Here is a 15732-nt window from a genome sequence, read left to right on the forward strand (position 1 = left end):
CCCTGGCTCCAAGCTGCTCTGCTCCCCAAGGTGGCCAGCATGACCAGCCCCCAGGCAGAGGGGCCAGGCCACTCTGCACAGTGCACGCTGTCCATGCCTGCAGGCACCGCCCCTGTAGCTCCCATTGGCCTCGGTACCCAGCCAATGGGAGCTGTGGAGCAGGCGCTAGGGGGCGGGGGCAGTGTGCAGAGAGTCCCTGAATGCCCCTCGCCTAGGGGCCGCAGGGGCACATCAGCAAGCTGGCACTTATGGCTCTGGCCCCAGGGAGGGCATCAAGGCTCGGGGACCAGTGTCTGGCCTGTGGTGCGGAGACTTGCTGGATGAAAAGAAACATTGGGCTGAGGCCCTGCAGGGCCCCACTTAGCCCGAGGCCCTGGGCTGCAGCCCCTAAAGCGCTTGCATTAATCCGGCCCTGGTCCCAGGACATAGTGGGTTATAGCCACGATGGTGAACCTTGCTCCATTAGCCAATTTTTCTCCCTAAAGTCTTTTTTTAAGGACCCGCAAAAGAGCAGAATAGCCCATTCCTTCATTGTTTTGTCCACCCACTAGGTTTAGTTTGTGACACATCAATTTTGGTTCACTCCTTTCTGATTCCAAGCTTTTCTTGTTTACCAAGCATGATAATAACAGTCTGAATTATATCAGTATGCCTTTTCATTTAGACTAATTCACTAGTCTGTCTGGCTCCCTTTTGTACCCCCCACCCCCCCGTCAACATTTGTTGTCATAATTTATTGTGACATCTTATGAACTTTCACTTACTTTTTACAGTTGAGCTCACAATTAGGGTAAAGTTGTAGGTCCAGTTATTACAACAGCCTCTATTATTATTTCTCTTTTTTCTGTCTGAATGATAAATCATGCAGGGTGTCAACATGTTAAACCCTATTGGGAGGATGAACGGTGATACTGTTATGCTGGAAGATGTTAATGGGTGCCATCAATTAGTTTGATCTATAGACAATTACATGGGTGCTTGCAACTGTGTGTAAGCGGGGGAATAGTCCTGCTCTTGTGGGGAACTTTCCTGGCTTCTGCACTACCCCGGTGAAGTGGGCTAGCGAAAGGATCCGAGTCCTCGCTTCCACTTCCTTTACCCAGTGGCTTCCCTGCCCCTGAGGACTCCCCTTCCACTCTCCTGTCTGGCAGAGTCCTCGTAACCCCAACAAGGCTGGGCCCAGGATTCCTGGGGGGGCTCGACCCCAACTCTGCTGTGGTCACCTAGGACAGGAGCTAGGGTCTCCCCACTCCGGGGTACTCTCTCTGCACTGGGCACTTCCCTGACGCACTGACCATTACATACACGTTAAAGCAAATGCAAGTTATTTAATCAACAATTAATTTTAAAAAGAATAAGGAAAAATGGGAAAGGTTAAAGGAAACACATCACCCCGCTCTGTGGCAGGGAACATCACAAACAGTGTCTCTGGAATGTCTGGGCAGTTCACAGTCTGTTCCTTGTAAGTCCCAGGCCGCCTTCTCAGGCCCTGGCTTTGCTGCAGGGATGCTGTGGGTTGGACACTTGCTCTGGTGGTGGCCACACACTCTCAGGCTCTAAGTGGTAGGGACCTTCTTCCCAGTGTTGCCCCCACCCTGTCGGGGTTATGATCCAAGCCTGGCCTGCAGAGCCTCTTGGCTGGGGCATCTCCCTGTGCTGGGCCCGCTGCCCAGGGTCCCCATCGCTCTCCCCAGCTGCTCACCGCACCCAGCTCTGGACTGCTCCAGCCCCAGCTGCACCACTCTGTCTCTGCACTGCTGCTGCTGCTCTGCCTCCAGCTCCCTGGGCTGCTTCTTTAGCCCATCTGCCTCTGGTTGCTACAGCTCTGCTCCCAGGACAGGTCTGCTCTGCAGGCTGCTTCTGTGACTCTGCTCCCGGCACTGACCTGCTTCCTGGGCTGCTTTTCTGGCACCTCTGGCTCTGGTTGCTGCAGCTCTCCTCCCAGGGCAAGTCTGCTCTCTCTGGGCTGTGCCTCTGGCTTTGGGGCTGCAGCTCTGCTCCCAGGACAGGGTCTGCTCTCTCTGGGCTGCTTTTCTGATCTTTCTGGATCTGGCACAGTTCTGCTCCCCAGCTTAGCTTAGGCCCCTGCTTTCTCCTTAGCTCAGCCCCACTCTGTCTGACACAAGCAATTCCAGCTCACACAGAGGACAGGACCTCCCTGGCCTCCTGACTCCCTGATTAGCCTGCTTGCCCTGTCATTCAGGCTAACCTGGAGCATTGGCCTCTCCCCATTGTTCCTGGGGGCTGTCAGTCTCAGGGTCCTGATTCCCCATCGACCCTTCCCCCTTTTTAGTACTAGGAGCTAGCAACTAAAACACCCCCACTGAATGTTAGTAAGGGGGCAACAGTCCCCTTACATGTGGCTCTGCTAACAGATGCCAGGGGCTCAATATGTCCCACATTTCACCCCTTCTGGTTTTCGGATTTCCCCCCCCAAAATTAATAGAGTTCTGCCCAGTGATGCCTAGAATATTTCCTGACTTTTTTTAATTGATTGGATGTGGTATTCTAAAGTAATTGTATTACATCCAAACAGAGAAGCGCCATCAAGTTGAGTATAGGGCCTCACAAGCTTCACCAATAACAAAAATGGCTAACTAGCTTTTCAGACTATGCTGTGTCTAACTATTTTTCTGTTGAAGCAGATTATATTATCAATTATAGTAGTGGGACAGTGGAATTAGGGAGAAACCTTCAATAAAATAATACTTTATTCATTTCCATCTATTTTTTTCCAGCACAAAATAGAAAATAAAGTGAAGTTAGGACAAAAGGAAACAATTTGAAATGAAAAAAATAATTCTAATTTAAAACCTCTTAAAGAGCCCATAAATTTGTTTTGACTACTCCGACACAGTGCCTCCTTCTCCTGCACTAATTTTGCTGTTACATGATTAAGTTGAAACACATACATTTAAAAATGGAGTTTGTACATATTTTCTTAATTTTTTCAGTACCACAAAAGAAGGAACATTCAGAACAGTCTGTTGTGGCTTTGCAGATCAAAGAACCAGATTCTATGCAGCAAAATCCAGAGGAGGACTAATTTCACTTATGCTACCACCAAACTTTAATGGTAAAAACATTGCATGATTAAGCTCTACTACTTAAGAGTCCCACCAAAAGAGTATTTTAAAAAGAATTATGCCCATAGCTGATTGTGTGCCTGACAGCATTTTCATCAGATCAGATGCCACCAGGTCCATGTGTATGCAAAAAAGTTTGCTCTCAACGTTCTTCTTTGGCTTGAGAGCAACCATGAAAATGTTCAGGCCAAAAACTGTTAAGACAAAATTGGTAGGGTGGGGTGGAAGTAGTTGAGTAACAGGGGAGAGGAGGGTGGATAAAAATCAATGATAAAAAAAAAATGGATTTTTTTAATTTAAATCAGATTTGTGAGGGGGAAAAAACCTATCTAAAGATAAAGATATATTATAACTCAAAGATATCTCATCATGGAATAGGGATTATAAATTCTAATGCTATAGTATGAGACAATATAGTCATGTAATGTTTAAGAAAAGTTTTGGAAATGAGTTCCAATAGTTCAAGAATTAGGGACCCAATCTTACGGGGTCCCAAGGGCTCCTGTATAGATTATTTAGGTTAATCTTTCTATCTACGCAATGGGACTCAGTGCTCAGTCTGGTCTCAAAGATACCATGCTGGGAGGGATAGCTCAAGTGGTTTGAGCTTTGGCCTGTTAAACCCAGGGTTGTGAGTTCAATCCTTGGGGGGGGGCATTGAGGGATCTGGGGCAAAAATTGGGGATTGGTCCTGCTTTGAGCAGGGGGTTGGACTAAATGATCTCCTAAGGTCCCTTCCAACCCTGATATTCTATGATCAGAGCTGCTTAGTTTTGCAGTTCTCAAACTGTGGATTTATGTCTCCAGAGATAACATACTTGTTAACATCAAAAATATGTTTAAACATATAAATAAATAAATAAATAAATAACTATAGAGAGGTGAGAAATAACAGACCTCAACCCTATTAAATAGTCCCTCTGCAATTTGTGTACAGAGTCAATCCCTTACCTCGCTCTAAAAGTTTCAAAAAGTTCAATGAATAGAAGATTGTTGGCGGCAGAATAGATCTGGACAAGGAGAAGAAGTCTGGAGATAAATGTGAGAAGGGAGGGACCGGCAGTAGAAACAAAACTGAAACAGTTTGAGCAGCATCTTCCAGAAGTCTTGAGGTCTTTCTAAGTGTAGCCTTCATTGATTTGAGATCTACCATACCATTCTCCACCAGAAAGGAAAACATATAATGGCAGCAGGCCATAAAAGAGACCCAGTTTGGGAATATTTTAATGAAGTTCCTCTACCTGTGGGTAAGACAGGCATGTGTGCAAAATGCAAACAGTGCAACAAAGAAATGCAAGGTCTGGCTGTCCAAATGAAACAATATCATGAGAAGTATTCCTTCTCAGGAGGAAGCTGCATTGTAAATGATGAAAGGAACATGTCTGAACATGCAGGATCTTCAGGTTGGTAAACATTTTTATTTCATGCTTCTTTCTTAAGGACTGCTTGTCTTCCTTTTAGGCTATTCTTGAATTCTTATGTTTGAGCAAAAAATATAGTTGTTACTCTATGGTACTGTCATTTTAGATGCAGTTGTGATAAAAAATAAATAGCTGAAATAGGCAGATCTTCCTTTTACAATTTCACCTTTAAAGTAGTACAGAGTGTTAGTGAATGCAATGAATTATACTAGATGAGCAGTATGGTAATAATAATTAAATAATTGACTTATTTTGTTTAGGAGACTCCATCCTCAACATACAGGATTCTGAAGACTATCCACCTTCAAGATCACCATCATTTTCTATAGTTTCAGAATTATCTGCCAATGACAATGTTTCAGTCACATCATGTTTGTCACATAGCCACAGTATATCACCTGTAGCAAAAAGAAGAAAAAAAATCGCCATCATCCAGAAACCACCATAGATAAGTTTGTGATAAGAACCAGCAGATTACAAAAAGAGGTAATTGATGAAAAAATTGCCCATTTTGTTAATGCAACAAACTCTCCTTTCCGTATGATTGAGAACCCACACTTCATTAACATGGTTCAGTCATTAAGACCAGGATACAGTCTACCCAACAGAGCAGATGTCGCAGGCAAATTGCTGGATAAAGTGTATGAAAGAGAAATTGAGCAGTGTGCAAAAGGTCTAGAGGGTGAAATTGTTAACCTGGGTCTTGATGGGTGGAGCAGTGTCCACAATGATCTGGTTGTATGTGCTTGTGTGACAACAGAAGGAGGGAATGTCTTCCTTACAGAAACAATTGATACATCAGGAAATGCACACACAGTAGAATACTTACAAGTAGCAGCAGTAAAAGCTACAACAAACTGTGGAAAAAAAATTCAAATGTCTAGTACGCAGCTTGGTCACAGACAATGCTGCAAATGTATCCAAGATGAGAAGAAATTATTTAGAAGAGAGTGAAGAGAGTCTCAAGCTAATAACATACGGTTGCAGTGCTCATTTGCGGCACCTCCTAGCCAAAGACTTCAGTGTTCCAGAAATAAAGGCTAATGTTGTTGAAATTGCAAAATACTTCCGTAACAACCACTTTGCAGCAGCTGCTCTGAAAAAAGTGGGACAAACCAAGCTAACTCTCCCACAAGACATGCAACGGAACGCAGTAGTGGACTGTTTTGAGCACTATATCAAGAACTGGCCTTATCTGATGACAGTTTGTGAACAAAATCGTGAAAAAAATAGATGGCACTGTCACAGCCAAAGTTCTCAACATTGGGCTTAAGAGACATGTTGAACACATGCTGAGTACCCTAAATCCTATTTCTGTAGCCTTAAACAAAATGCAGGGAAAAATATCTGTTTTATTGCTGATGCTGTTGAAATTTGGAAGGAACTGAGTGAGATCTTAAAAAGAGAAATATGCAATGATAGATTTAAATTACAAGTATTTAAATAACCAAAGGGACAAGCACTCTCTCGAGCTCATTTTCTTGCAAATATTCTCAGTACTCGGTACCAGGGTCAAACCTTAACTGCTGAAGAAGAGGAGTTGGCTGTGACATGGACATCCAGCAATCATCCCTCCACAATGCCAACTATAATAAACTCCAGAGTTAAGGGTGAACTATTCAAGAAATATATGTTTGCTGATGATGTTTTAAAGAAAGTCACACTAATGAACTGGTGGAAGTCACTTAAGCACTTGGATTCAGAGACTGTTGAAGTGATAATCTCACTTTTAACAGCAGTAACTTCTTCTGCCGGTGTAGAAAGAATATTTTCTTCCTTTAGATGAGCGGTGGGCAAACTACGGCCCGCGGGCTGGATCCGGATCCGGATCCAGATCCATCAGAGCTTTGGATCCAGCCATGGGATTGACCCCCGTGGTGCCGCAGGCCCCGCGCTGCTCTCAGAAGCAGCCAACGCCACGTCCCTGGGGCCCCGGGGGGTGGGCAGAGGGCTCCGTGCATTGCCGTTGCCTCCAGGCACAGCCCCCCACAGATCCGATTGGCTGGGAACAGGGAACCGCAGCCAATGGAAACTTCGGAGGAGGTACCTGGAGGTGTGGAAAGGGCAGAATGCAGAGGCCTGTGGCTCCCCCCACCAGGGGTCGCGCAGGGACATGGTTCCGGACGCTTCCTGGAGCGGCACAGTGTGGGGCCAGGGCAGGCAGGGAGCCTGCTCTGGCCCCAGTGCGCACTGCTGCCACCCCAGAGCCACTTTAGGTAAGCGGCGCCGGGCCGGAGCCCGAACCCCTCCTGCACCTCGCCCCCCAACTCCCTGCCTGCACCCCAACTCCCTGCCCTGAGCCCCCTGCCTGCACCTCGCACTCCTCCTGCACCCTAACCCCCTGCCGTACCCTGCGCCCCATCCCCTGCCGCACCCTGCACCCCAGTCTCCTGCCCTGAGCCCCCTGCCACACCCCACACCCCTCCTGCACCCCAACTCCCTACCCTGAGCTCCCGCCACACCCCAGCCACCTGCCCTGAGCTCCCTCCTGCAGTCCGCATCTCTCCTGCACCCCTTCCCTGAGCCCCCTCATAAACCCCGCACCCCTCCTCTTCCCCAGTCCCTTGCCCTAAGCCCGTTCCTGCACACCGCACCCCCTCCCACACCCTGCACTCCCTCCCGCACCCCAACCCCCTGCCCTGAGCCCCTGCTGCACCCTGCACCCCAACTCCCTGCCCTGAGCCCCCACCACACTCCGCACCCCAACTCCCTGCCCTGAGCCCCCTGCCACACCCCAACCCCCTGCCCTGAGTTCCCTCCTGCAGTCCGCATCTCTCCTGCACCCCTTCCCTGAGCCCCCTCATACACCCCGCACCCCTCCTCTGCCCCAGTCCTTGCCCTGAGCCCGTTCCTGCACACCACACCCCCACACACACTCTGCTCTCCCTCCCGCACGTCAACCCCCTGCCCTGCATACAATTTCCCCACCCAGATGTGGCCCTAGACCCCAAAAGTTTGCCCACCCCTGCTTTAGACTAATTCATGCCAAACTGAGAAATTGTTTGGGACCTGAAAAAGCAGGAAAGCTTGTTTTTCTTTTCCAGATTGTGAACACAGGGAAATGAAGGTGAAGATGACCGAGTTAGTTGCAGAAGCAACTATATTTTAAGTTTCTCATGTTGACCTGGCTGACATAGTTGATTTAATTTTTTTAAAAAATATTTTAACTATTTTAGTTAAAAACAATTTTAACAAAAACAAACCTGATTTTAAAAATCTTGAATGTTTAACTAAATTCAAAAATTCATATGCTTGTTTTGTTAAAGTATTATATGTTTGCTGCTGAAGAAAAAAATCCAGAATATGCAAAGTTGTTGTTTTAGTTAAATAAAACAATTTAAATGTCTGTCTGGTGATGTTCTCCTCCTAATACAGCATGGCAAGAAAATCCTCCAGATATTAATGATTAACCTGTTGAATTGGAGATATTTATGCAGTCTTTGGGCGGTGAACTATCTGCTTCAGTTACCTTTGGTAAATGAAATAACCAAACAAGCATTCATTTTCTGATATAGCTGTGAAACTAATCTGAAAAGTTTTCAAAATAAATCACTGTTTAAAAATGTATAGTGTGTTCTTTCTAAAAATGAAACCTACATTTATCTCTGAGTTGTGAAGAATGTGTATTAAGGTTATGTTTCAGAGGAACAGCCGTGTTAGTCTGTATTCGCAAAAAGAAAAGGAGTACTTGTGGCACCTTAGAGACTAACCAATTTATTTGAGCATGAGCTTTCGTGAGCTACAGCTGATGAAGTGAGCTGTAGCTCACGAAAGCTCATGCTCAAATAAATTGGTTAGTCTCTAAAGTGCCACAAGTACTCCTTTTCTATTAAGGTTATAACAACCAACAAGAATGCACTTTTATGTAGAAATCCATGATTAAATCGAGTCTTCCTGATTAGTGATGTAAATCATAATTTAAATCAATTTGATTTAAATCAAATCCACCCTGGAGGAGAGAGAACTGAAAATACAAGTCTGACTGCAACTTTAACTAAGACAATGTTATGACCAGCATTCCCTACACACTAAATACACATACACAAATAGCTATTAAAGGGAACACTGTATGTGTAGAGAGGTTACCTGGGGCTCATCTCTCTCTGGTGCAGCGGGGAACCACACCGCCTCACTAAAGAGGTCTTGCGGGGAATCAGTCTGGCTGCAGGTGTCTTCCTCTGCAGCCTTTGTGAGGGTAGAAATAAACACAGTAAGCCCAGGCCCTGGGTCAGGGCAGGTCAATAGTGAGTCAGGCGCTCAGGCAGGGGCTGAGCAACAACAGAATATAATAGTAAACCCAGGCCCTTAGCTCCGAAGGGGCTGGGAGTGGGGGAGACTGCCACCCGCAAGTTGGGTGGCAGTGGGGACGCAGGCCCTCCCATTCCACTGCTTCCTAGCCCAGGGCCCTAGCAGCTCCCTGGCTCTGCCCACTCTGGTTTCCAGAGGGACGGTGAGGAACCACACCGCCTCATTACAGTGTGATTATCGCCACAATAAACAGAGTCACAGGGGTGTTAATCCTGACCTATGTCAGTTAACCAGGGACAGAAAATAGAGACCAGTCTCTTAACATCATTCCTGCATGTCACTCAGATTACAACTTTCACATTAGTGCCAACCCCATGCATTCAAAGATCATGAGTCACAGCCCAAATCAACATTTTAAAAAATAATAAACTGGTACTTTTTATGCCTGTAGAGTTCACAGTCTCAAACTTTTCTCCATGACCACGAGGGCTAGAAATTTACTTCCTCTTCCCCTGTCTTGAAAGCGGAGATTCTCATTAAATCATATGACTTAAGGAGCTGGGACTTTAAAAACAAAACAAAAAATATCACACAAGTTGACAATACTGCTGTCCTCCTGTTAGCGAATACTTCCCAAGTTAGGGGATCAGCATAGCACAAAAATCTATGCACGCAGACCCAACTGCAGGATTAGTGCTTTAGAGTTTGTGCAGTACTTTGAAGTGCTACTTAAATGCAAACTTTAATATGATATTATATATTAGCAATTGAAACCAATTCATTGACACCATGACGATTGGAGATCCTATATCTGCTGCAGCCTTCATCCACCTTCACAGCTGTTGTAACATTACACAACAGTTTCACCTCCATTGTGCAATTATCCTCCGTCTGCTCTGCCGTTAGGGACTTCTTGGATCACACTTTGTCTGGAACCTCGACCTTGACCGTTCTGCCATGGCTGACCCTAAGGGATTACATGACTCCAGGCAGCATTGCTCTCGGGGTCATTGAGACATGCAAGTCTCTCCACCACTACAAGGTGGTGATCCTCTATCTGTCAAGGATAGCATGGTGACTGTTATGCACCAGTCTCCCCACTTTAAAAGAAGTCCCACACAGGCATCTTCCAGTTTTTGGGAAAATGACAGTGCGCAAGTCAAAAGTCCAGTGGCAATCGGCGAGTGGTGATGGGAACAGGACAGAGAAAATTGGAAGTTCCTAGTCACAGACTGACACACAGGCGGTGTGTGTGTGATATAGTTGCCTTGCTCAAAGATTGAGGCAGATCGAGCATCTCGACAGCTGCACCCATGTCTGAGCAGTCCTTTTTAGGATCCACTATGCTCACCCCACATGGGCAGAGGGTTAGAAAAGGTACCCTAAAATAGTCTTGCCTCTGTTTTTCCTGGCTGGATACCTGCATCCAGCGAGATCACCACCTCAGTGGTCGAAAATGTCAGAAACTTTTAAACTTTGGAACTTGGAACATATGTACCCTGATGGACAACGCAAACAGTGACCGACCAGAGCGATGTACAGTCATTATTGCTCGTGAATTGAGTTGGTTTAACGTCGATATTGCTACTTTGTCCGAAACTAGAAGAGCTGATGAAGGACAAAGGAGGATATACCTACTTCTGCAAGGGAACAATCTATAGATGAACCCCGACTGAATGGAGTGGGCTTTGCTATAAAGAACAAGCTCATAAGGTGCCTCTCTAAGGTACCAGTTGGCATCAATGAGCGGTTTAGGACACTCTGATTGAGGCTCACCAAAAATCAACAGGCAACTATTGTGAGCGCCTATGCACCAACACTGGATGCCGATGAGAATGTAAAGGAAGATTTTTATTCTCAGTTGGAAACCATTTTATCAGAAACCCCTACAGAAGATAAGATCATCCTTCTGGGGGATTTCAATGCATGTGTTGGACGAGACTCAAACCTGTGGAAAGGAACAATCGGGAAAAAGAACTGGCAAAAGCAATTCAAATGAAATTCTGCTCCTGACCAAGCGTGCTGAACATGAACTTATTATTACAAACACTCTTTTCCGACAAAAGGAAAAGTCCAAGACACCCATGGTCAAAGCACTGACATCTCCTCGACTACATCATAGCTCATGCCCGAGATCGTAGTGACCTACTTCTCACAAGAGCAATGACAAGTGCTGATGACTGTTGGACTGATCATCACCTTATTCGATCCACAATGAAAATTAAGATCCCTCTCAAATGGAGGCTGCAAAATAAGCAGGTCAGGCACAAGCTGAAGGTTCAAGATTTGAAGGACCCTATTAAGTATGACCAAGCAATCTAAGAAGAACAGCTCCCATCAGAGTTTCCGGAAGAAACTGGGGAACATTGGAGTCAGTTGAAAGCAGTAATCATCAATGCCTGTGAGGAAACTATAGGCTACCAAACCAGAAAACATCAGGACTGGTCTGACGAGAATGATGCTGAAATTGAGCAACTCATACATGAGAAAAGAATGGCATTTCGTGCTTGGCAGAATGACATAAATAGTAATATAAAGAGAGAAGCTGATGCCAATGTAAAACCAGAGAACTCAAGAACAAATGGTGGACTGAGAAAGCGCAAGAATGCCAACATCTCATGGAAATCCACACTACATGTGGTTTCTTTACTGCCACCAAGGCTGTTTAGGGGCCAATTTGTCATGGTACGAATCCTCTTCGCTCTAAGGACGGAACCACACTTCTGAAGGACAACGAAGTCATCAATTTTTGCTGGAAAGAACATTTTGAAGATCTCCTTAACTGTAATTCTATGGTTCCAGATGAAGTCCTTGAGCAAATCCCTCAACGACCATTTAGGGTTGAGCTCGGAGACCCTCCCAATTTGTATGAGGTACACAATGCCACCAAACAGATGAAGAACAACAAGGCAGCTGGTCTAGATGAGATCCCCGCTGAAATCTTTAAAAACAGTGGACCAGAGCTAATTTGGTAGCTTTACCTGCTTATCCTTAAAATCTGGATAAAGGAGGAGATACTCAGTGAAATGAGGGATGCCCTGATGGTCACCCTCTTCAAGAAAGGGGATAAAGTGGATTGTGGAAACTATCTCCCTCCTAGCCATTGCAGGTGCGGATCCTTGCAACCCACCTTCTGCCCGTCAGAAGAAATTTTACCGGAATCACAGAGTGGCTTCCGACCATGTCATGGAACTGCGGATACGATCTTCACAGCACGGCAGCTGTAAGAAGAATGTCAGGAGCAAAACCAACCACTGTACATGGCTTTTATTGATCTAACTAAAGCCTTTGATTCAGTGAATTGCTGGGCCCTCTGGACTGTACTTTCTAAGATTGGATGTCCTGATAAATACATCAATGTCCTACAATTGATGATAACATGAAAGCGACTGTTTTGAGAACCTTTCAAAGTACAAACAGGAGTCAAACAGGGCTATATAATCGCTCCAACCATGTTTGCGGTTTTTATTGCCATCATTCCTTACTTAATTGCTGGGAAGCTTACAACTGGTATTCGCAAAAAGAAAAGGAGTACTTGTGGCACCTTAGAGACTAACCAATTTATTTGAGCATAAGCTTTCATGAGCTACAGCTCACTTCATCGGATGCCACAAGCACTCCTTTTCTTTTTGCGAATACAGACTAACATGGCTGTTACTCTGACAACTGGTATTGAAATAATTTACAGAATGGATGGAAAGCTGTTCAGGCTTAGCAGGCTGAAAGCCAAGAGTAAGATTTCCACAACATCTATTGTGGAACTTCAGTATGCTGATGACAACACAATCTTTGCCCACTCCCAGAAAGATCTTCAAACGATCTTGCATGTGTTTGAAACGAAGACATGCGTAAGCATTGGCACTCTTAATATCAAGAAGACTAGAGTGCTCTATCAGCCCTCTCCAAATGAGGTATTACATGCCCCATCTATAAAAATCAATGGAATGGCACTGGAGAATGTCGATCATTTCCTCTACCTTGGAAGTCATCTTTCATCCAAGGCAGATATTGATGCAGAAATTCAACATCGCCTGAGCTGTGCCAGTGTAGCTTTTTCTCGTTTACGGCACAGGGTTTTTGAAGATCATGACATTTGAACAGACACCAAGCTTCTTGTTTATCAAGCCATTATTCTCCCAACACTGTTTTATGAGTCCATAACTTGGACAACCTATAGACACCACTTGAAAGTCCTTGAGAGGCACCATCAATGCTGCCTTTGTAAGATTCTGAAAATCAAATGGGAAGACAGGTGCACCAATATTAGTGTTCTGGAAGAGGCAAAGACCACCAGTATTGAGACAATGATCATCTGTCAGCAATTCCACTGGACTGGTCAAGTTGTCCGGACGCCAGACCATTGCCTCCCAAAACAGGTCCTGCTCTCTCAGCTGAAAGAAGGGTACCGTAATGTGGGTGAACAATGGAAGCGTGACAAGGACTTGCTGAAGGACAACCTAAAAAAGTGTAATATTGACATTGACACTTGGGAGACACTTGCGTAGGATCGCTTAAAATGGAGTGAAGTCCTATGTGATGGTCCCTTGCATTTTGAACTTGCTCACTGACAAGCCGAAGGGGACAAGAAGTGCAGGAGGAAGGAGAGACTGGTTTCCAGTCATGGTCAACAGCCTCCTGCTGAGCCTGAAAACATCTGTCCTCATTGTAATAGAGCTTGTGGTTCAAGGATTGGCCTTATTAGCCACCTGAGGACCCATAACTCCCATGGAAGATGATCATACTCGGTAATGAGTGATCTTTCATCATTAGTAATTGTGATCAGAATTGGCACCTCTAATTATTAAAAAAAATAATAATCAAGATTTAAAAGAAATATTTTTCTTTGTCTGCCTCCTGAGTTTTTAAACCTTTAAATTGCCTGCCCTCAATTTGTGTGTGATTATTCCAGGTTCAAAATTTAACATTAAAAATGCACACAGTGCGAGCCTTCCATTATGGGAAACTCCTTTTATCCTAGCCAGCCACTCTCTCCATACACCTTCCTTATCACTGCTCTATTTTCCTCCCTACCACATCCAGTTTCCTGTCCCACACGTAGGTGGATTAAGCTTTTGTGGGGCCTGGGCCAGAGCAAGTGGGGGGGCCCTCTTCACCCCTTCTGCTGCAGTCCCCAGGGCCCCTGCGCACAGGCCCTGTTGGCCCGGTGGCTAATCCCCACACTGGTCCCACTCTCATTCTGCTTCTATAGGTCTCACTTGACCGCTGTGTTTTCCCTCCTTTTTCTCTCAATTTCCCTCTCTGTTCCCATACTTTAACCATAGAGTTCCAGGTAGCCATCTTCCCTGAGAACAGCTGTTGAGCCTAATTAAAAGCCAAGGGAGAGGACAGTCATCTTTACTGGAGATTAGTCTCATTTCCATATGTGAAGACTATAGGGAAATCAAGCCATTTTGACTGAGTGCCATCTGAAACCTCAGTCACCTTCTTCCTCCAAGGTGCCTGAGCCCAGCAGGGGCATGGAGAGCATAGGAGTGACAATTCTCTTGCTCTCAGTTCCAAAGCCGGTCCCACTCTGCTCTGCAGCAGCTAGGAACTACAGCTGCAGAGGAAGATTGGCTTCACCCCTTCAGCCCTGGGTCCAGGCAGCATGGAAGGTGTCTGACTCAAATGCAGCAGGGACAAGAGCTAGACAGTGGGGAGGGAAGAAAGAGTAGTTTGAGACAAAGGGCCAGACAGGTGGGACAGGCTGGGAAAAAGAGATTGGGACTGGCAGCCAGGGAGGGAAATGACTGGTTAGGGGGACAGGAAGGAGATGGAGATTGAATGAGGAAGTGAGGAGTCTGCGACTAGCTGGGCAAAGAATATAGCACTAGCAATCAGTGGAGAGGAAGGGGCCAGATCTGACAAGGAGCTGGTATGCAGGGAGAAAACTGAGACAAGGATCTGGCAGGGGGGAGGAGGTAGACTGACTGAGATTGGATGAACAGCCTGGGAAGGAAGGAGAGACAGTGGCAGACAAATGGAAGTCGGCATGGGGGAAAGGAAGACCAATCAGAGACTGGGTAGACAGGAGCCAGGAGGGAGGGAACTGGTTGGGCTAAGAGGCTGGGAGTGCAGGTGGGACACAGATTGAACAAAAACAAAAACAGTGAGGCGTACTAGTGGCACCTTAGATACTAACAAATTTATTTGGGAGTAAGCTTTCGTGGGCTAAAACCCACTTCATCAGATGCATTCATCCACTCCATGCATCTGATGAAGTGGGTTTTAGCCCACGAAAGCTTATGCCCAAATAAATTTGTTAGTCTCTAAGGTGCCACTAGTACTCCTCGTTGTTTTTGCTGATACAGACTAACGCGGCTACCAGATTGAACAAAGGAACTGGGAGTGGTGTGTGACAGATGCAATTCTATGTAAACAGGCAATACACAAAGATTATTGTGTTAACTTTATAATATATGTCTCTTTATGGGCAGGCTCATGATTGTATTCAGGGCCAAACAGGTCAGATAAGGGGCATTTCCTGCAGGAACTAAAGACAACAGCAAATCCTCAATGCAATGCAAATCCCCAATACTGCAACAATGCAGGTAAAGTACCTTTTGACGTTTCACAGCACCACCCCAGGGTGAAGTTCATATCCTGGTTCAACCTGGTTCTAGAGGCCTAAATACAAAGGACTGTTTTAAGGGATGGCTCTAACCTAGGGAGAGGCTGGAACACAGACGTCATCTGGAAACTGACAGGCATGAGACTGTGTCCAACAGAATCAGTCCCTGTGAGAGGGCCTGAAGTATTTTAGAACCTATCAGAGTCTCCACATGAAAGATGGGTGACTGCCTGGAAAACCAGGGATGCATGTTAGCTGGTCATTGTTTTAAGATGTGTTTTCTTTGTAATAATTATTTTTCTAAATAAATAGTACTTTGGTTTAATGAGAGCTGGCTGATCACTGGCTACCCCTATCATTGCCTCAGAGAGTACAACTGCAGGTGCTGAACTGAACTCAGACCTGC

General features: G+C 45.6%; 1 protein-coding gene across 2 annotated transcripts in view; it reads right to left on the minus strand.

Annotated features, from left to right (window-relative positions):
* TMEM171 (transmembrane protein 171) overlaps positions 1-15732 on the minus strand; it is a 32333-nt gene that overhangs the window by 12470 nt on the left and 4131 nt on the right. Inside the window, exon 1 of one of the 2 annotated variants that reach the window (XM_048849339.2) lies at positions 765-2702. The exons of the other annotated variant lie outside the window; for it this stretch is intronic. The gene's annotated coding sequence lies outside the window, so the exon portion shown is untranslated. Of the gene's footprint in view, positions 1-764; positions 2703-15732 lie in introns of those variants that run through there. 2 annotated transcript variants of the gene reach the window in all.

This window comes from Caretta caretta, chromosome 5, assembly GCF_965140235.1.
Source record: "Caretta caretta isolate rCarCar2 chromosome 5, rCarCar1.hap1, whole genome shotgun sequence".
NCBI lineage: Eukaryota > Metazoa > Chordata > Testudines > Cheloniidae > Caretta > Caretta caretta.